Genomic DNA, 22912 nt, shown 5'->3' with positions numbered 1-22912 from the left:
CATTAGGTGCATTTAAGCGTAAACTAGATAAGTACAAAGGAGATAACAAGTATAAAGCTGGTATGTTTGAGAGTGCAATACTGATGGTCTAGAATACCTTTTTTTCAGCACAGAAATAAAACTATAAAACTATAAAGTAGCTGTAAGGAAGAAAACCAATCCCAGGTAAGGCTGAAACAATTATGTATTTGCATTATTTTGGGAAAATAAGGTGTCTTACAAGTTTGGAAAGAGTGGAATGCATGGTGGAGAGTGTGAAAGAGTGTGTGTGATTGGGGCATAAGATGGATTGCCTGTTTTCTTATAAATACCAGGATTGGAAGGCAGTGAAAGATTTGATAGATACAATACTTAAGCAATAATGAATAGGTATTTTAAATAATATGTATGACCAGGAAAAGAAATGAAAAATAATTTAAGGTACTTAATGATTTAAGAATTTCATTTTTATGGAATGTGAATATTTATTATTTTTAAAACAGAAAACATCTTTATTAAATTATCACGTATGACATAGGCAATCTTACATTTATATAAATGAAAATAAACCATACAGACACAATCTCAGTTGCAAACATTATACATTACAAACCATGCTGACACAACTATAGCTGTAAACATTATACATCACTTATAATATATCCAGTCATTGTCAGTCACCCATTACATGGCTCATTCAAATCCTGCCTTCTTTTAAACCTTGTTCCTTCTCTGCATGAATTGATCCCACAATTCCCATTTTTCCTATGTAATTTGCTCCTACCCTTTTTTAAGGATCACAATTTCAGTTTGTTTTGCCTCTGTTACTATCTTCGCTACTTCTAGTAAATTTGGTTTAGACTTTGATTTCCATTTTCTAGTAACTGCTTTTTTGAAAGCCATCATAATTAGACTCAGCAAGGTTTTGCTATGTCTAGGCAATTCTGATTCTGTATCATAGCTCAAAAAAATCATTTCCTTAGTTACATCGATTTGCTCACCCAGTATCTCCAACAGAGCTGTATGCAGAGGATCTTTATAGTCTGCCAAGTCATTACACTCCTAGAAAATATGTTCCCAATTACCTCTTTCTTCCTTATCACACCTCCAACATTTGTTGTCTACCTGAGGAAAAATTCTTGGGAGTCTACTTGAGGTATAAATATACCTATGTAAACACTTCCAAGTAAAGATCCTAAATCTTCTACACTTTGTTGCATATTTGGGAGACATACATATACCCCCATTGTTTCTTTGTGAATTGCTTATCAAATCTCTCTTTCCAATCCTTTCTAATCTCCTCTGATTCATTCTTACAGTTATCATGCAATATTTTATATGCTCTACTAATTATTCCTTGTTTAACGACAGCTTCTGTGCTAGATTCTTATAAAAACCTCTACCAGTGATGGTCTTTCATTTAGGGCCCCCTGTTTCTTTCTCATTGTTTATACTGATATCAATCTTTGATAGGGAAGGTAATCTCTAACCTCCAATCTAAATAAGTTATTGGCATCTTCCCATTCTATTACCTTTTCCTCTCTAATTATTTGCTCCCAATACCTTGGTGCTTTTGCCAGTTTTCTCCAATAAATTCCATCCCCCCTCTTGCCTATTATCTGTATCCCTAATTGCAGTCATCCCCATTGGTAGAATCTCCTTTCTCCATTCCCTTGTTGGCTTAGTTCTTAGAATACCTTTCTGCTACTTTATGAATATAAATTTCTGTATAATTATTGTTATTCTCCTTAAAAGTCTGCATCCACAATCCCAGTCTTTCCATGTTTCTTGAGCTCCCCCCTGTTTCATTATCATCTTTTTTCCACTTTGAATTATAATTTTCTGCATGTGCTATGTATAGGAGACTTAACTGTGTTGCTCTGAAATACCCCTTCAAATCAGGTAATGCCACCCTGGTCTATTGGAAGCATAAGTTTATCCCACTTAACTCTTGTCATTTTCCCCTTCCAGATAACATCCTACACCTCTTTATTAATTGCTATTCACAAATTCTCCTCTGGTTGATAAAAATATGCCTGACGTGTATAAGACTAAAGGGACTAAGAACATTTTAACTGCTTGTATCTTACGATCAATGTCCATATAACATAGTTTCCATTTTCTCTGTTTTTGTATTATCTTTTATTTAGTCTCTTCCCACATGTCCTTAGCTGCCAGACTGGAATAATTTTTAGTCCATACTTCTCTAAATACTTCATTTATCCTGTCCCCATAAGTATGGGTATTGCTGCAACAATTCATATGTGGTTACATAGTTTACCACTATTCACTTTGTTTTAGCTTCATTAATTTTGTATCCCAAAAAGATTTGAAACTGTCTCAGTATATTCCACAACACTGTAATGTCCCTTTCTGGTTTTGTCAGATATAAAATAACGTCATCTGTAAATAGACCCAACTTTTCTTGGCTACCATACCAATTATATCCTTACATTTCTGAGTCCCTTATTTTCTTTGCCAATGGTACTAATTATAATGCAAATAACAAAGGGAGAGAGGACACCCCTGCCAGGTTCCTCTGCCGAAGCACAGATTATTAGAGAGGACCTCAGACACTTTAAATTTCACCTCCAATCACTCATGTATCTTCCTAATCACCCTTATGATATTATCAGGGAATGCAAATGCTTCCATTACTCTGATCATAAAGTCCCATTTACTCTGTCAAGTGCTTTGTTTGCATCAAGACCTACCAACAACAGTGGTATTTTCTTACATTCTGCTTCTAACTGGACCATCAGTGTTCTGTTAATGTTGCCAAATGTTTGCCTCTCCTCCACAAAACCACATCAATCCATATCTATCAATTTGGCATCATGTTTGCCATTCTTGTATCCATTATAGACATAAACACTTTATAATCAAGGTTTATTATTGGAATGGGCCTGTAATGAAGCTGGATCTGATGGCTCTTTACCCTCTTTAGGTATTATAACTAAAGCCACTTTTTTTCAGGATGTTGGTACTTCTCCTCCTCTTAAAATACTGTTAAACAAATATTTCCAGATCTTTAACAGATTTCCCTCCTAGCTTCCAAACTTCCACAGGAATACCATCTAGTCCTGGGGACTTTCCTGTAGATTGGTTATACATCACCACTTTATCTCATTTCCTCCTATCCTGAAAGTAGTTGAGCCTCCTCTACCTCTAGCCTTAGCATATTTAATACTTCCATAAACATTTCCATTTGTACCTTTTCTCAATTTGCATATTTCTCTGCTTTTTACAGACTTTCATAGAATTTCCCAAATATCTCTAATATGACTACAGGATCTCTGATTATTTTTCTTGTTACAGGCTCCTAAGTTTGGTAAAAGTAGGACCTGCTGGAGAAACAGGCATCTATCCCAGAGACTATCCCTTCTGTGGAACAAGATCCCCATCCATGTGAAGCAGAGTTCCTCCCTAACCCAATTCAAGTGTAACTTGGACAATTGGATGGGGAACAGGAAATCCATCCCTGGTTTGGTACCTATGTCTCTAATGGACACTGACAGCCTGAAAATGGTACATCTCCCAGGCCCCTAATTGTAAATGTTTAATCTCCTATGCCCACTTATCAAGGGTACCAGAACTTGTCAGAGATTTGGGATGCATAGCTAGGTTTAAAAAGGTCATTGTGGTCATTAGCCTAGTAAACACCTATGAACCTATAAACCTAAGAACAAACCTTTTTACTTTCTGTTGCCTAAGTCATTATGCTAAATATTTTTGTTCTCTTGAGTTAATCTCAAAAACATTTGGTTAACAGCAATCTTTCTAAACTCATGCATATTATCCAGGTACTCCCTTATTTTCTCTTTAGCACTCTGCAGTTGCACCTTTTTTATAAGATTCCCCTTATTTTGCAATACTTTAACTTTTGTCAGCCCTCTAAATAATTCTTGTTACTTCTGAACTATATTTCATTTTATTTTATTTCTACCCTATTTTTAAACTCTACTTTCATTTTATCCTACTCACTAGCTATAACTTCTGGAATATATTCTATCTTCTACAATAACTCCTGAATAATTCCACTGCACATTCCTTAAATCCCTCTCTTTTTAATAGGTAGGTGGGAAAGTGCCAGTGTCTCATTTTTACTTCATTACCTTTTTATCTTCGTTATTATTGTTGCTTGAACTGAAATAGTTATTGGATGTGTGTCAAATCTCTCAATTAAATGTGCATGTTCCTGTAAAATATAATTTCTATCCAGTCTAGCTCAGTTACTCTACCTTAGGGTAATATGTTAATTCTCTCTGAATTCCTACTACTGAATTCATGTCTTCCATATCAAATATTTTCAAACATTTCTCCAGAAATCTACCCTCTTCTGCTATATGTTCCCTTCTAGACCCAGAGATATATTCTCCTTGTTGCAAAACAAATTCCGCTTCCCATCTATAAGTACTATTCCCTGCAGAAGGCTAATTATTTTCCCAAGATTTTGTTAAGCTATGTAACAGCAATTTTAAGTGGTATGTAAATACATGCCAGCATAAACCTCATGTCTTGCATATAGCCCCTTACTACTGCAAATCTACCATTATTATTTTTTTCCATCTTTTATTAGTATTGGGGCTCCTGTAGCAATTAATATAAATACTCCCATTTCCTTTTGTCCCTGATATTTTGCTGAATACCCATCCTGCAATTCTTTCACTATTAATTTCACATGTTCAGTTCTTTCCAAATGTGTCTCCTGTAGCATTGCTATTTGCACTTTACATTTCTTAATAAAATTAATTATTCTTTCCTTTTTGACTATACCTGCAAGACCATTCATATTCTAAGATAGTCTTTAAAGTAGCACTATTATGATAAGAAGTCATTATTCCCACCTATTATATATGAAGGCTTTTTTAAATATTTATTTCCAGACTTTGGGATTCATGTACCCACTAATGTTTGGCAGGTTAATCCTTTATACACTTTTTTCTTATCTCCTCCGTTTGAACCTATGTCACATTTTACAAGATTTTTTTTATGAAACCCCTCAAACAAAAAAAAGAAACATACCCCAGAACACCCCCATAACCCATTAAATTAATAAACACCCACAGAACTATGTACATATCCAAATTGTCCCAAAGAGACAACTCCCAACACAAGTCTTGTCTAACCTAAAGAGGAGTTTATCTATGCTAAGATGCATGTTACTGCCTGTGTTCCTACTTACACTAATTAGTGGTTTTATCTTTATTCCCCTCCCAGATGTAAAAAACAACATGCATGCTTTAAGAAAACAGTCAATAAACCCTACATGGTCCGCTAAGGCAGTGTATATGTTGCGGGCTTGATGCACACATCATAGAGCACTAATTTGTATTCAGTAAGTGGCTCTACATGGTGTGTAGAGCTGCACAGCCATGGTAGATAATGTGGCATGCTAATTATAACATAATCAGCTGAATTGTATGCTAATCAACCAATTCAAGATGGAGGAGCTATTCAACAAGCTATAAAGCAGCTGTGTAGACTCAGTGCTGATTTTCCCTGCATGTTCCAAAACTTATTGGAATACAGACAAGGAAAGGAGTCTGCACCAAAAGAATGTTAGGGGCTGCTGTTGCTTTAATTCGTGTGTATGTGCAACATGCTGAAGTCTATGCTGCTGTTGCTACTAATAGACCACAGCCAAGAAGAAGAAGTGTTTTCAGACCCTGGTTAACTTATCACAGTCTGCATGAGGTGGAACGTGTACAGCACTGCAGAGTAGATAGAGACACACTACAGGAACTCTGCAACCTCTGTCACCCTTAACTCAGACCCAGTGCAAACCAGGAGAACCAATAGCAGTGGAGAAAAATGTATGTGTAGCACTTGAAATTTTAGCTACAGGAACCTTTCTGAGACCAACAGGGGACATGCTGGGGGTTTCACAGGCATCTGGATCCAGGATCCTCCATCAGTTCTTGAATGTTAAGCTCCAACATGCCAGTGACTACATATATTTTCCACAAATAAGCAGGTGTTTTGCCCTGTAGTACACTACCTTGAAGTACTGAGTGCCATAGATTGTACACATACAGAAATCAAAGCACCACCTGGGGAACAGGGAAGGGTCTATATAAATAGAAATAGATTCCACTTTTATTAACTGTTAAGTCATGTGTAATGCTAAGGGAATGATCTTGAATGTCTGTGCTGGCAACCCAGGCAGTTACCACAACTCACATATCTGGCATACCTCCCACCTATATCAGATGTTCACCAGGGGTGATCTCTCACAGGTTGACTTACTGGAGGATGCAGGTTATACACTGGAACCATGGCTGATGATGCCCATCAGACATGTACACACACTTTCTGTAAATGCCATAATGAGGCACATGCCCAAATCAGAAATATCATAGATCATGTATTTGGGTTGCTAAAGTCACAGTTCCAGTGCCTAGATACATCTGGGAGAGCCCTGCAGTACAAACCATGTATATGAAATGAAATATTCACTGTCTGTGCCATGCTGCACAACATCATCCTGTGAAAACAGCTTAAACAGGATCAACAAGGGGAAGGGGCACACTTCCCGTCACCAATGGCAAGGTCACCACAGTCACACACAGGTGAGGAGTCAGAGCGGGATCCAGCAGCTGTTGTGGGTGTAGACAGATGTAGGCATACTCAATATGACTTTGCATTGGCTAATAGGCAATGCACCACCCACTCACTCACCAATTTAGGGGATAAAACCTTCATCCTACTCACATGCATATAATAACAATGATGCCAGGTAACACTTACAACCTTTACCTACCCATGTAATGGTTGTGTACTCCTAGCATCAGACAGACTCAGCCCTGAAATAAAACTGTAGCAACTGCCGGATTTACAAGGTAAGTGTTGAACCTGGAATATTAAAACACAATCCTGTAATAATACAAATGAATGGCATATCCTTGTTGAGACTTGGTAATGTAAGTAGGTTAAAGGGGACTTATTTGTACAGCAATGACCTCAACATGTGACAGCAGAGACTTATGTGAATACATGTGTCCTCTATCAGGTAATAGGCCTCAGGCATCAAAGACTGATGGTCACCGAATGTCATCAGTTTGACCTCATACTTTTGTATCGACAAATCATTAGAGAGAAGTTAGAAATTAATGAGACACATTTCAGTTTCAGACTTCATAACCCTCAGATGATTCTTAAAAATAGTGATGCAAAAACATTTTGATTCTATTAACTGTCTAACTTTGTAAGATCAAAATATGTAAGAAGTACAATTAGCAAAACATCACAAACAAAGATATACTAAGCACTAAGTCATCTATGCACAGAGCATTAGACTTCTAAGAAGAGCATACAGATAAAAGAAACATTTGCTAATATATATATATATATATATATAGTTGTTGCCTCACAGCAAGAGGTTCTCCCATTCGATTCTCAGCTGGAGCGCCTTCTGTGTGGAGTCTGCATGTCTTCCCCACGGTTGAGTGACATTTAATGACATGCAGGTAGGTACGTGCATGAATGGGTGTGCCTTCTTTGAAGGTTGGGTGTCAAGCTGGCAACTCGGCACTGTAAAAATCCACTGTCAATCATTAGCGGACCGGAGTTCCACTGTAGTGACCCCTAACCAGGGAAAGCCGAAAGACATTACTTTCCTATATACATATATATATATATATAGAATACAATCATACTTTATCAAGAGCAGTAGTCTTCTGTGCAGATAAATCCAAAATAATAGCAATCTTCTGTGTTATCCACATAAACAAGTCTCCTCACCTTCAGGTTCCCTAGCTACACTGTTCCCTTTTTATAGTGTAGATTCAGGGCTGTGAGTGCAGTGAAGATGCAGATAAGGTGTGAACTCATTAGAATTGCTGAATCCCAAATTCTTGGTTACGTGTAGGAGATGTAAACATAGTGCAGGCACTCCCTCAGTGTTTATTGCTAATAAATTGTAACTGTGAATGATTACTGGTAGGGAGAACGAAAACACAACAGCAATTCAGACTCCATTGCCTCCAGTGGGTGTGTCAGCCAGGCTAGACTTACAAAATGTAAAAGTAATTGTATCAAGGTTTTAAATATAAGTAAGCAGCACACATTTCACAGTTTCTGTTCAGTAACATCTAGCCACCCCTACATTTCTTGATAACTGTATATTATTGCCATTTCATGTCCTCACACATTTTAAGGACAGTGGTACAGAATGCCTTACACATTGTATGTCTCAGATTACTGGTCATCTAAGAGAAGAATGAGCAACAAACACAGAGAGATAAGGCAGAGCTGCATTTCTGCAAGCAATAGTCATAAATGGTTGTGTGATCACTCAGTGCAGAACATCTGAAATTAATACTTGTACAAACAAATCAGAAGTTTATAACTGTCATATGTTTTGTTAATATTGTGACTGATGTTGCAGTTGCTTGTATACACAATGATTTTTATTCTCTGCTGCAAAGCTGTTTCTGTGGAAAAGAAGGATAAGACACCCTTACTCTGTTTTGAAGGTTCAGAGGAGTAAGAGTTCAAATCCAGACCTGTGCAAAAATATTTCATGTGTACCAACATAAATATTGTAGTACTGTTTATTTAATAGATTTATTTTCTTCCTTTCTCATAATTTTCATTTTTTAATGCCAGTATTTGTGAGGTGCATGGCTTAGTACAAACAGGGGAAATGGAGAAACACAATAAATGTCATGTTTAGCTTTGCTTCTCTCATTTGCACAATGCTTAGCAGTGTGCAACGTGCCTCACAGAGGAAGCAATAGAACACCTGCAGACAGGGGATAGACATTCTAAATGTCAAAAAGGATACATTGTTGAAGTTTTTGCTTTCTGTCATGCAACAACACTAAGTTCATAGGTTCATAGGTTCATAGGTTGGTACTAGGCTATCAGCCCTAGGGCCTATACAAGCCTAGCCATAACAATTCCCTGGCTATTTCTTCCCACATTATTTACTTTCCTGGACCCCTGTCTAGCAGGGCAACTGACGTGATTCCTGGGGTGAATTTCCTTTCTCCCATCCAATCGTCAAGGTTCCTCTTGAAGAGGTCCAAAGAGGCACTCTGCTTGACATGTATGGGCAATCTATTCCAGAGTCTGGGGAGTCTCTGGGTCAGGAACCTATACCTCCAACATGTTTTGTTTATTGTGATGACAAGGTTTAGATCCCTGGAGCGTGTAGCTCTGAGGGATTGGGATTTCTTTAAGTGTAGCATGTCCAACAGCTCTGGGTTTGACATGGCCTTGTATGTTAAGCAGAGATCGCCTCTGAGTAGACAATATGCGACAGAGTATAGCAGGAGTTTTTTAAGGCGGTCAGCATAGGGCATCTGCTTTAGGCCTGTGATTCTTTTAGTGAGGTATTTCTGAGGCCTTTCCAGTTGTTGCAGATGTCTTGAGAGGTACATACCAAATGGGGCGTTGTATTCTATAATGGGTCTAATGAGGGATGAGTACAGTGGGACAATGACCTCCTTTTTTCTGGATGAAAAGCCCTTTGTGATCAGGTGTGCCACATAGAAGGATTTCCTGACTGTTGTGGCGATGTGGTTATCGAAGGTGAGACCACTGTCCACCTGTGTCCCTAAGTCTCTTATCACACTTTCTGTGTTTAGTGTACTGCCACCTATATGGTAATTCATGGATACATGTTTTTCCCAAAGGGATAACAATACATTTCTTGGCATTGAGCTTGAGCCCATGGCTCTGGCACCAAGCATCTGTTTCTGTAAGGCCCTTTTGTAGAGTATCTACATCATTTGGGGATTCAATAATGGCTCCCAGTTTGCAGTCATCTGCAAACTTTGTTAGCCAGAGTCCCTTAGTGTTGACCTGTACTTCAGAGAAGTAGATGCCAAACAAGAGCGGCCCCAGGACTGAACCCTGAGGTACTCCACTTATCACTTGTCTGGAGCTGGAATTGGAGTCGGCTACTTTTACAGTGTGGGTTCTATCAGTAAGCCATTTAGCAACCCATTGGGTGACATAGGGATTAATGCCCAACTTAGTAAGTTTATCTATGATTCCAGAGTGGGGATGGTGTCAAAGGCCTTGGCAAGGTCTAGATAGGCTGTGTGGACCACCTTACCCTTGTCCATGGCTCTGGAGACTGATTCAAAGAAGTCAATCAGGTTCAGGAGACAAGATCGGCCCTTCACAAACCCAAACTGGGTGGGGTCCAGTGTTTGAAGGTTGCCAATGTCTTTGTTTATAAGTTCCATGATAATACGCTCCATGGCCTTGCAGATAAGGCTTGTCAGACTGATGGGACGGTACTTTCCGGGATCCAAGGTGGATCCCCCCCTTGTGGATTGGGATAACTGTAGCTCTGCGCCACTCAGTGGGCATGAAACCTGAGGTGAGGCTATGATTAAACATGACACTTAGGTGAGATGCCAGTTCATATTATAGTTCATGTAGTACACAGCCTGGGATGTCATCTGGTCCCATGGATGCTGTATTCTTGGCTTTAGAGAGTGCGTTTTGTACCTGTGTGGCCGTTATTACTGGAATTTTGCAATCTTCCGGTACTGAGATGGGCCATTTAGGGGGTGAGAGTGGGGTGAGGTTGGCACTGAATCGATCTGCCAGGATATTGGCAATATCCTTCGGATCAGTATATTTAATGCCATTCTGTTTTAGCTCTGAGCAGATCTGAGCATTGCCATTTAGATTCTTGACATAATTATAGAATGCTTTGTGGTTGTCTTTGGAATCTTTGGCAATTTTATTTTCGTAACTAGCTTTGGAGGATTTTATGAGGCATCTCAGTTTCTTACTGAGGCTAGTAAGGGAGTTGTTTCCATCCTGGGATATTCCTCTTTTCTGCAAAAGTTTCTTCCTTTGTTGTAAAGTTTGTTTATGACAGGGGACCACCAGATTGGCTTCCTTTGTTTGGATGAGAGCATTTTGGTTCTATTTGGGATGGCACGATTCATGCATGAGTGGATGTGCTCGTACAGTGCCATAGTGTAGGATTCAGCAGTTGAACTTTCAGTTCCCGTCTGCATGGGTGTCATGACGTTTGTCACTTCTGACTTGAGTAGCATGAAGTTGGCTTTGGATAAGTTTTTTATGGTGGTTTCTTTACTGGGGAGTGGGGGTGGGATGTGGATGTTAAGGGTGATTAGCTTATGGTCAGACCTGACTAACGAGGGGGTGACCATAGGTATGGAGCATTGATTTCCCATGTTGGTAATGACCAGGTCTAGGATATTGGAGGCCCTGGTGGGACTATGGATTAGTTGATCCAGGGCGTTGGAATTTATGAATTCCAAGAACCGTTGCGCAAAAATGTTGGGACATGAGTAGTTTTCCCAGTTAATGGCAGGGTAGTTAAAATCACCCAGTATTAGGGTGTTTGGTTCTATCTTAATATTTTCCAGTATGTTTAGAAAGGTGTAGTGAGAACCTTGGGGTATGGTGGGGGATCTGTAGCAAGCTACAATTTGGATTGCAGTCTTACCTAGTGTTAGTTGCACTAGGAGAATTTCAAGTAAAGTTGCACAGTGGTTAACACACTGAAGTTAATAATATATAAGGAAATAGCCAACTATTTAGCTATTCCTGTGGCAGCATGTGTATGAGTAGGGCTGTACTGCAGGTGGTCCTGGGTTCTAATACAGGAAGTGCAACATATTTTTACTGTTATAACAGTTCAGTTTATAATAATGAACAGAAAAATATCCAAGGGTTATTTCAATGTTCCTGTGGCAACATATGTAAGTGTAGGGCTGCCATACACATGGTCCTGGGTTCTAATACCAGAAATTCCAGACATTTTTACTGTTGTGCCATTTCACTTTATATTAAACAGGACTTATAACAATTTATATATAATTATAAATATTTGAGCTGATATGAATTATATGTATGAGGGCCAATACACCCTTCCTGTGTTTTGAAGATGCAGATGTATGACTGACAGTATACTGTCTACTATTTTTCTGTAAGCATAATACTGCTATATTGGACTTGGATGGCCTTCACACTTAAAGGAGACACATACACAAATTAATGCATATACAAGGACCTTGTCAGGTCACACACATCCATGGTTAACACCTCAGTCTGTCATCTGTATTTATAAATAATTCCTGACTATGTCTGAGAAGTGCTTCTTCTGTGGCAAAAATGGAAAATCACAGCTATGGAAGACACTGTTTTATCCCTTATGCATAGGTTTGCATCCCACACTGTAAAAATCAATTTTAGCAGTGTATAAAGCCAAACGTGTAAGGTCATAAAACTTCTGCCCTGAATGCATGTCTACAAAGTTAAATCACCTAACAGTTACATCAGCATACATCCTTCAAACTAATATCAAGTGTCAGATTAGCTTTCCACTTTCCAAAACTGCTTTCTTCTCTGTTTGGCACTGTTGCTCTCCTCTTAACATTGTGCAGATGTGATTGGTATAATTGCATGGGTTTGTGCACTACCAGTAAATGCAATAACAGGAACTGACAAGAAATCATTGTTTGCTATTACATTGCTTTGGGATTAGACATGTCTGGTGTTAGAAGGGAAGGTGCCCAATTTAGGGCACAGAGGTGGGATGTTCATGAGTTCAAGATATGTATTGGACTCCTGGTAGAGTACCACATCCAAAGGCTTTTGCAGAGTGACTATTCTGGCTCCCAGTACAAGTCTGAGGCTTGGAATATTCTGGCCAAAGTTGTATCCATTGCAACTGGCATCCCACACACTGTAAAACAGTGTAGAAACCACTTCAATGACCTAAAAGGGTGCAAGAGGCATGCAATTAACCAGTGGTTGGATGAGTTCCAAACTAGCAACATTCCACAGTTGTATACGTATGCTAATAAAGAGAATTTATAATACATAGAAAACTAAATATAGACAAGACTGGTATGCATAATGCTCTTTTGTTCTTTTCTTTTCACATCTAATTCTGAAATAGATGTGAATAGGCAGGCTCATGCTGAACATCTAGAGATAATGAGGGAAGCAAGTAGTATATATGCAGCACAAGAAAAGTATTATTGTAGCTTTAAAATTTAAATAAAATGCACTTTTCTATACTGTAGTAGTAAAGTAAGCATGCATATCCTAACTGTAAAAGCAAGTATGCATGCATCAGTCTGTAGTACAAGCCATCTTTAGGAGTCAGTGTAAGACTGTAGACAGAGGTTGTGGGTTCAAATATTATGAGTAACAAGTATAAAATACTGCAATATTACAGAAATAAAATTCTACATAAGTGGCATAAATTGCCTGCTGTTAACTTTTAATCTGTAGAATTGGACCAAGTGAATGTGCAATATCTGCACATTGCAAGGATTACTTTGAACAATCTGTAATTTATAGTTTGTAGTTGTTAGGAAGTATACTTACGTGTAAAACTTCAGATAAAACAACTGTATTTATAATAATGCATTTTATATCACTTATGATGGTACTTGTGATGATGATAGGTAGTGCCATATATGCCAGGTTGAGTAGAGAAGTGCATGTGTAACATATGCCAGCATAGCTAGCCGGAGTTTTGTAAAGAATGTTATGTTAATCACACTGATTTGTATAGATGCTTGTGTTACAAATGTGTTTGCAAAGTTGTTTGTGTTAAAAATGCATCAACAGTAGGTCCTCATGGGCAGAAAATAGATATACATGTATGTCAGACAGTGTTATTATAACTGATTAAATGTATATGTTTTAACAGAGAAATCTGGAAGGGAAGATGTTAATCTCAGTTCAGCTAATTTGAAAAATAGGTTGAAAATTTAATGGTTTGGTTTAGGCAATAAAAAATTTATCCTACAGGTCTGATTGCAGCCAGAGACAAAAACATCTGGGAAAACCAGGAATAGAAATCTTACTGTATTGTCCTTAGGGATGAACTAATTGCTACCCTGGAAGGGTGGGCATTTTTGAAATTGTTTTATAGCTTTCAGATGCTATAACAGATCTTAGAAAACCTCTAGGTGTGTATTCTACCAGAGTTAGGTGACCAGATGTGATGTCATTCTATAACCAGCACTGAAATGATTCTTTAGATGTTAGTGAGAGATATGATAGAACTCTCGCAGCAGCACTTTATTTCTCAGAACCTGACAGGATATCACAGATATCTCACACAACCACACACCTCATCTTGCCTTGCTGTAGTAAATTAGTAAATGACGCACCTCATCTTGCCTTGCTGTAGTAAACACTTATCATCTTGCCTTGCTGTAGTAAGTAAATTAACTAGGGAACAGTAATTTTTTAGTCAGTCAGGAAAATACAGTGAGATTAGTTAAGTATTGTTTTTCTGTATCTATGTGAATCTGTCCAACTGTATTACTTTTTATATCTTCTGTGATTGAAATTCTGGTGTTTATTGTAACTAGATATTTAGTATTCTTGTGTTTTCTATTGTATTATTTATTATTAAATATTTCTATAGCCTTCATTATGGCTGGTCTTTTAGAGAATACTTTTAACATCTTAAGAGTACTTATGCTTATTTTAGTGACACTGTGGCCGCTTCTGAAGATCAAACTCTACCATTTGTATTAGCATTAGTATTAAATTTACTAAGTATAACTGGGTACTCTTGTAAGAGACTTAGAATAGCTGACTGGTGGCAGTGTAATTACCTTAGTCTGATAGCTGACTGGTGGCAGTGTAATTACCTTATAGTCTGAGCAGAGTGTGTGTGTGTGTGTGTGTGTGTGTGTGTGTGTGTGTGTGTGTGTGTGTCTGTGAAAATGAAATATCCAAGTGTGTGTGTCAGCTGCTTGGAAAAGAGACACAGTCTCCAACGTGGTCAGTATGGAGTCTTGTTTGGGACTTGGAGGGAGAGAGAGAGAGGGAGAGAGACCAGCCCTAGGTCTGGAGAGTGCTCCCTGTGTATTCTTAAGGGAAATTGTACTTGGTGCAGAGGGCTGCATCTTAAAATACTGTGTATATCCATTTTTGCTCCTAGTGTCTGTCCCTCACCGGTGTCAGGGGTGAGGATTGAAGCTCCTTGACTACTGACATGGAGGAGGGACTGTCACAATACTAATTTTATCTCTTTGTTTTTCTCTCACCCCAACCCTTATTCTTTTTTATTTTCTGTTACATGTCGTCAAAATATCTCGGTGTCATCCATCTATAACAAATCACTTAATGCTTCACAGCACAGGGATGTAGGCCAACCTCAGTGGCTCAGCATGCCCCTACTCCACTGACGCAGGTACCGATGACCAGTACATATAGGACCCAACCTGTCAGTACTGCCTTTGCTGCCCCTGCACTACCTGTGCCCACAGGTTACACTACTCTGGCTGTTGCTGCTGTGGCACCCTCTGTGAGTACTGGCAGAGGTGGGGATTTCATCACCTGCAAGGAGATGCCAGGGTTTTGCATAGGGTCATGCACAGCACCATTGGTGTATGCCTTTACTCTTCCATAGGAGAAGGAGATGTCAAGCACTCCAGCAGCTGGCAGAGTAAGGGGACGGTGATGACAGTCCTGTGTGTGAGGACAAGGTTCTCACTGTCCACATATTTGATGGGCATGGGCTTGAGTTGTCCCTTTCCTCACCCCAATCATGGTATCCCGCAAACTTTTGTATCCCTCACCATTTTTGTGTCTTGTCTTGTTTGTCCTGTTTGCATTTGCTTCCTCACCTACCCAACTTACTTGACCCAGAAATGCCAACATCCCTTACTTAGCATTCCTCTCTTACTGAAAGGACAACTGTCCCACCAAAAAAATATTGTCCCTACATAACTCTCCATTTCTCACACATGCCATCTTGACCAACTTGATTTGGTCCAGTTGGCTATACAACACAATTGCGTTGCTGTCACCCCTCTTTGTGCAGGTGACAGTCCAAATTCAGCTAATATTCTGTACATATTTTTATTTTACATGGTTGAAGAAATGGATAGCTATGGTTCTTTCCTACCTCTCTCCTGCACATTCCTATATTGCTTTCCCTTTGTTCTTCCCCCTGCTTGCCCCTCATTTCAACACTTTCCTTTCTACCCCATTTTAACGCATATAATCTCGTCAAAAAATAGAATCACACACAACACACATAAGTAACAAAAAAAAAAAACAATGCAGCCCTTCACTTTTTGGCGTCAATTTTTATGCAGAGTTTGGCATCATGCACCAATGCCAAATGACTATGAACGTCTCTTCTGTGGAGTGGTAACCTCTGCACAATGCCACTTAAATATGCTGTGGTATGCCAACACACAGTAACATGCACTGAATGTAGTATAAAGAATAATTTAATTGCATTATCACTACTTATTTAAAAGTATTACATACACCTAGATTCAAACACTATATCATCTGGATTCCAAAAGACATGTGTCAATGCATTTACACTTGCTGCCACAGAGTCAGCTAAGCAGCATGTGTGTTTCATATCCTCAGTAGTGACAACTTTCAGAATTTTAGCAATGAGGCTCTTGTTTGTGTGCTGCTTATCTACATGTAAACAGGAAAAGTGGTGGAAATGTGGATCTTGCATGTGCAAACACTTTGCCAACCATCTCACAAACCCACTGCTTGGCAGTGTGTTATTTAAAGTGGACAATAGCATGCATTTCTTTTGTTTATTGTCCATTTAGTTTTCATGCCATGAGGCTACATGTGGAAACACAAACAAAATGAAGCAGTATGTAAGAAAATTATACATATTTACAAATCAGCCATCTGGTACCTCCCCCCATGCACTGCAGCCTTAGTATCTCAGTACTTGTTCACAAATATATCAGCTAAAATATATTAATAAATAATAAATGCTGTCTTATATACCATGCACATCTTTATAATGACAAAACACATTCAGATTTTCCAATATTTGTAGTAATGTGGGACACCTGTTTGCATATAGTTTGTAAAGCTGCCTCTTAAAGTATACTTGCAAATTGGAAACATGACCACCAAATGCTACACATTGCACACTCATCAGTCTGGTAACATACAGAACATTAATATCTTGACAGCTGGACATAGCTAGCTATCCATTTCATGCAGGCCTTCCAACATCTTCAGTCCAACATCCACTACTGATTTCATCTACTATAAGCTGTCCTGTGGCCTTGTAAAAGTCAGACTTGTGCTGTGGCACTTGCATAAAATACTGAGTTATTTAGTCAGTGTAGTTAGAAACATAGGGATTGTGTTCTGTCTGCACTCAACTGGTGTGTGTGTGTGTGTGTGTGTGTGTGTGTGTGTGTGTGTGTGTGTGTGTGTGTGTGTGCCTAGTCAGAAGAGAGCATAATTGTGTATCCTGTAGTCACCACTTCAATCCCATGGAGTATTAATATTTTCAAAGCTGGACATGCCTACATATCCACTTCTTGCAGGCCTTGCTATGCCTTCTCTTCAACATTAACTGCTGTTATCCACTATAAGTTGTCCTGCAGTCATGTAAAAGTCAGACTTGTGCTGTGGTGGTTGAGTAAAATACAGAGTTCTCTAATCAGTGTATTTATGTAGGGGTTCTGTTCTTACTGCATTCATCTGAGGTTTGTGTGTTTGTACACTTGCTTGACAGTAGAGAGCATTTTACACCAGCATGTGGGACACTGCTATTACCATCTTCTCCTTACCAGACACTGCTGATGTCATCACCTATAAAGTGCTGTTTGACACTCTCCAAGTCAGGGTTATGCTGTGGCACTTGCATTAAATGCAGAGTACTCTGGTCGGAATACTTACATAGGTAGGGGTTCTGTTCTCACTGCAGTCAACTGGTGTGTGTGTGTGTGTGTGTGTGTGTGTGTGTGTGTGTGTGTGTGTGTGTGTGTGTGTGTGTACTTGCTTGACATTAGAGAGAGCATTTTACACCAGCATGTGGGACACTGTAATTACCACCCTCTCCTCAACAGGCACCGCAGTTGTCATCACCTATAAAGTGTTGTCTGACACTTTCCAAGTCAAATCTGTGCTGTGGCATGCAGACTGCTCTGGTTGTTGTACTTACATAGGTAGGGGTTGTGTTCTCACTGCAGTCAGTTGTGTATGTGTGTTTGTGCACTTGCTTGATATTAGAAACAGCATTTTACACCAGTATGTGGGATACTGCTATTACCATCTTCCTCTCACCAGACTCTGCTGATGTAATTAGCTGTAGGTGATTTATGAATGTGCAGTATTTCCATCAGGGAAGGTCAGAGACTGGCCAGTAGGCCAGGCACAAGTCACTTCATCCTATACGATACAGATTGCTGTGAAAGGGCTTTCAGTCTATCCACATATGTCGTGGCATGGTTTGTAGGCCCTGCATTTTCTTAGTGAGAAACCCCTGTGGTCTTGCCAGCTGCTGCAGGTGTATGGTGAGGTACATGCAAAAGGGAGCATTGTGATGTTATAACATTCTCAGATCTGGATACAATGGCCGAACTTATGATGTGCACAATATAGCCTTATCATACCTCTGTGGAAACTGGTGGTCAAAGTTCAGATTGTTATCTAACTGTGGTCCAAGGTCTTGCACCACTGGGTTTGAGCATTGGTGGGGCTGTTGTCAATACTGTAATTAGTGGGAAATTCCACTTTAAAGAATAAAAAAGTAATGACATATGGCTGTGGCACCAATTATTTGTTTGTGTTAGCCCCTCCTGTAATAGTTTAACATCATTGGTGGGCTCAATGATTGCACCTGATATGCAATAATCAGCAAACTTGGTAAGCCAAAGGCTGTATACTTCAGCCTGGACTGTTGAGAAATATATTCCAAACAGTCACAAAGTGAACCAATGAAGAAGTGAAACCAACAACAAAAGCATAAATCTCCAAAACAAAATAAGGTTCCACAGCGTTGCACCAATGTACTTTTAATAAAAAAAAAACAAAGCTTTCAGACATAAGTCCTTCTTCAGTGTTAATAAAATTCCTATACAGATAACATATCCTTTATACATAAAAATTAATAATCACATGACACAGCCTACCTATCACAAATAAAACTTAATCAAGCCATTAAGAACAGCAATTAATCAACATTTTCACTGAAAAAATCTTAAAGGAATAATATAGTATAAGTGCATATGAAACTAAACAACAATAGTATTTCTCATCCATATAAAACTCTAATACATAATGTACCATATACAAAAATATTAAAAAAAGATATATAATATGTATATATAACACATAAATATATACATATATCACTTTATTTGTTGTTTCTTCTTTAAAATGGGTTTGATGGTAGTTTGCTTATTCAAGCCAGGATGTTTGTCCACCTGAAAGTGAATAATCCATTCATATTCTCTGTTATCTAACCTATTTACCAAGTCCCCATGCCTAATATTAGCAGTCAAAATGTCTATTACACAAAAAGAAAAAAGTGTGATATATCCCTCTCATGTAAATACTGGGCTAGAGAATTTGTTGAAACTTTCCTTCTAATCTCTGATTTATGTCCGGTTATCCTATCTCTCAACCTCCTGGTTGACTTGCTAACATAAAAACATGAGCATTGAGAGAAAGGATAACTGAACATAAATCAGAGATTAGAAGGAAAGTGTTAACAAATTCTCTAGCCCAGCATATTATTAATTTTTATGTATAAAGGATATGTTATCTGTAAAGGAATTTTATTAACACTGAAGAAGGACTTATGTCTGAAAGCTTTGTTTTTTATTAAAAGTACATTGGTGCAATGCTATGGAATCTTCTTTTGTTTTGGAGAGAAATATATTCCAAGCAGTAAAGGGCCTAGCACAGATCCTTGTGGTATGCCACTGGTGACAGCTCTACTGGTAGAGGTTGATTCACCAACTTTCACAGTATGTGTTCTGTTGGTGAGGCAGTTGGCTAACTATCTAGTGACATAAGGGTTAATCCCCAGCTGGAAGAGTTTCACAATTATACCTGAGTGGCGGATTCTGTTAAAACTCTAGTCTAGATCAACACCTGTCCCATGTTTCGAACCCGAGACCATCGCACCTGCAGACCATTGCATTAACCTGCCAGGCCACACAAAACATAGTAATTGCCAGTTACAGTCATTAAGCATGTTTCAGCAGAGCTGCACGATGCACCACACTGCTCAAACTTGATTAAAAAGTAATGGAAAAAATAGGAGTGTACCTTGGACTGTGGTGCAATAGTACACCACTAGAAAGCCAAAGACATAATAATGGATATAAATGAGGCCTGTGATAGCAGGTAAATGTGCCCTTTATCAGCAACATGTAGAAAGACACCTGCTAAGGCATTAATGGCAAAATACATGTTTAACTGTGACCCTGGTGCAGACATACATCCATATAAAGCTATGTACATACTGATGGATGTAGAAAATGAATGTCACAGCCTGTATGTGTGTACATATATCTTGCAAATACATCTGCTACAGCAGTGAATCAGTAGGTCAGTCTGTTAATCATCTTGCGAACAGTACATTTTGACACACACAGTCCTGGGTTCAAATCCAGTGGTGTGTAGAAGTGAATTTACAGTATTGTGAAGACAGCAATTAATGATTGAGTCATGCACTTTTTATCCACCCGATGCATTTCAAATGATGGCTGCTTTTCACTGATGGAAGTCACAGGCCTGCAGGTAGGAACACACTTCACATATCCCTATAGCAAAACTATATGTGCATAAAGTTTCACGTCATGCATTACTATGCATTCACAGAGAATGTCAACGCAGGTACTGCAAATGAGAGCCACTAATATCAAAGTGCACTGCACAATCCTTCCAAAGTCACTGTGCAGATTATCACAGCTGCACAGCTAACATACACTTTGAAAGTCCCTGCTTTTAACAAGGCCTGTCCTCATACATGCTCAAATTACTATCAGACTGTAACACATGGTCTGGAAATTGCCCAAATGGTGGACATATTCTTATATTTATACCCCATTGTACTCAAGGACACACCAAACATGTTGCCTAGTACTCTGTTAATGATTCTATTGCCTAACATACTTACCTTAAACTCAGATCTTAATTGGAGTGGAAACGGTAGCTCACTCTGGCTCTGCCTCTACAACAAGACTGACACAGCTCCCACAGTTACTCCTACAGCTTGTTGTCCTTCAAAGTATTTACACTCTTTGCCTATGTCTATTACCTGCAGCAGCAGCTGCAGCCTGTAGCACACACATCTCTATGTAAATATTTCTGTTACAGACCTACTCTCTGTGATGATGTAGTCTCCTCACCCCAGTAATGTCCAGAACAACACATCAGAAAGGGGTCCTAATCTACATGAAGACCTTATATATTCTACAGTGGTTGCATGTCATTGGCTGATGATAGTGCAAATCAGCTGTGTTGGCTGCAATTAGAATTTCAGACCCACAGATTGGTTTAGAGGCAATTACCTGCTGATGGGAAGCATGTTTAAAAGATAAGCAGCTGGCTATGGGGGACCATTCTGTATGAGACATTCCTGACACAAAGCACACCTTTGTGAAAACTTTACTATCACTGCATATCAGCAGAGGAGTACTGCACTCCATCAGGTATGTAACCGATTTTGTGTACAACAGGATGCAGATGGGTGAATAGAGATATGGGGAATACGGATTACAGTATTAAGCTTGTCTTAGAAATGTAATATTGACATATCATTGATCTCCTGCTGTCTTACACCTACACAGGACATACAATACATCAAGGGTACATTGTCTTTTGTCATTGTGTCACACTGGTCCCATTGGACTATCCCTTTATAGTGGTTATAATAGCACACTGCTATTTGTGTGCTACTGTTCTTATGACATATTATTAAGGGCACACCACCGTAGACTTGAGTGTTGGGTGTATTATCATACAGCAGTATCTGTCATGGCACACATGAGAATACCTGACTCTTGCTACTATCTCAGTTGTAGCCACACACTTACTATGTTTGCACACTGTGGAGTATGATGTGTAAGCAAGCAGTGGATACTGACAGCCATTTTGTCCTTGCTGTATCTCTACATAGTGTACTTCCACATATGTAATCCTGTAATGTGTTCCCCATTTGTTGTCTTTCAGGAATCATATACCCCAGATGCCATGCACTCTTCTCGGATGTGGAAAATGAAATTATACTGGAAAGGCTAAGGCAACATCATCACATCCTACTGTTCAGGGCGAGGCAAAACATGGAACAGTGGGCTGCATTGTGGGCAGACCTTTACTGTTATGTGAATGGCACTGGCCATCAGGTCAAGACATATGAGCAGGTTCGACAATGCTCAATGGACATGATCAATGCTGCATGGCGAAGGGCAGCAGATGTAACCAGGGATTATGCTGTCACTGGTGGAGGGCCTGCAGCAGAACAACCACTCTTGGCCACTGAGGAATTCCTGGTGAACCTAGGCACACACAACAGCTCCCAGGCATCCATCACACCATACATCATGAAAGTAGGTGCCACAGTTTCCAGAGCAGAGGAGTGTGCAGGTACGCTTACTGTGATTATCATTGTAATACTGTAGCAGTCAGTGTGCCAAGCTGTACATACTTTTATGATGATGTCAGGTCTTTTTTCTTTGGAGGAGGGTTTAACCTCATTTGTACTCTCATAATCAGAATGTGACTAATACAAAAAGTACAAGTAACACAGTAGCTACTTTAAATGTGAGATATATGGATGTATTACCTTGTTGTGCTGCAATATGTGTTGGTACTGACATTACCTCACCCTCAACTTTTCACAGGTCTGGCAGGTATTTGGCCAAAGCCATGGTCCTGCTCCTGGTAACCATGACACTGTTTTGTTAAGGAACATTTATATTCTACTAAAGTTAAGGGCCAGAATAATGCCCTATTTAAACATAATTTCATGTGTAAACAGAGTAGAATGTTCTTATTTTCCATTCTAGAACAGGAACCTAAGGATATTATAGGGGGTAATCACGGGAGTGTAAATGAGGCAATTATTCTAAAATGCCTTTTAAAAAACAAAAGGTTGAATGGAAAATAAATTAGGCAGTGAAACATGTATTTCAATATATTTATTAAGATAGGTGTACTGGGTTTT

The sequence above is a fragment of the Protopterus annectens genome, chromosome 1.part1 (assembly GCF_019279795.1).
Source record: "Protopterus annectens isolate FY-2018-M chromosome 1.part1, PAN1.0, whole genome shotgun sequence".
Taxonomy (NCBI): domain Eukaryota; kingdom Metazoa; phylum Chordata; order Ceratodontiformes; family Protopteridae; genus Protopterus; species Protopterus annectens.
Note: the sequence above shows the minus strand (reverse complement) of the source record.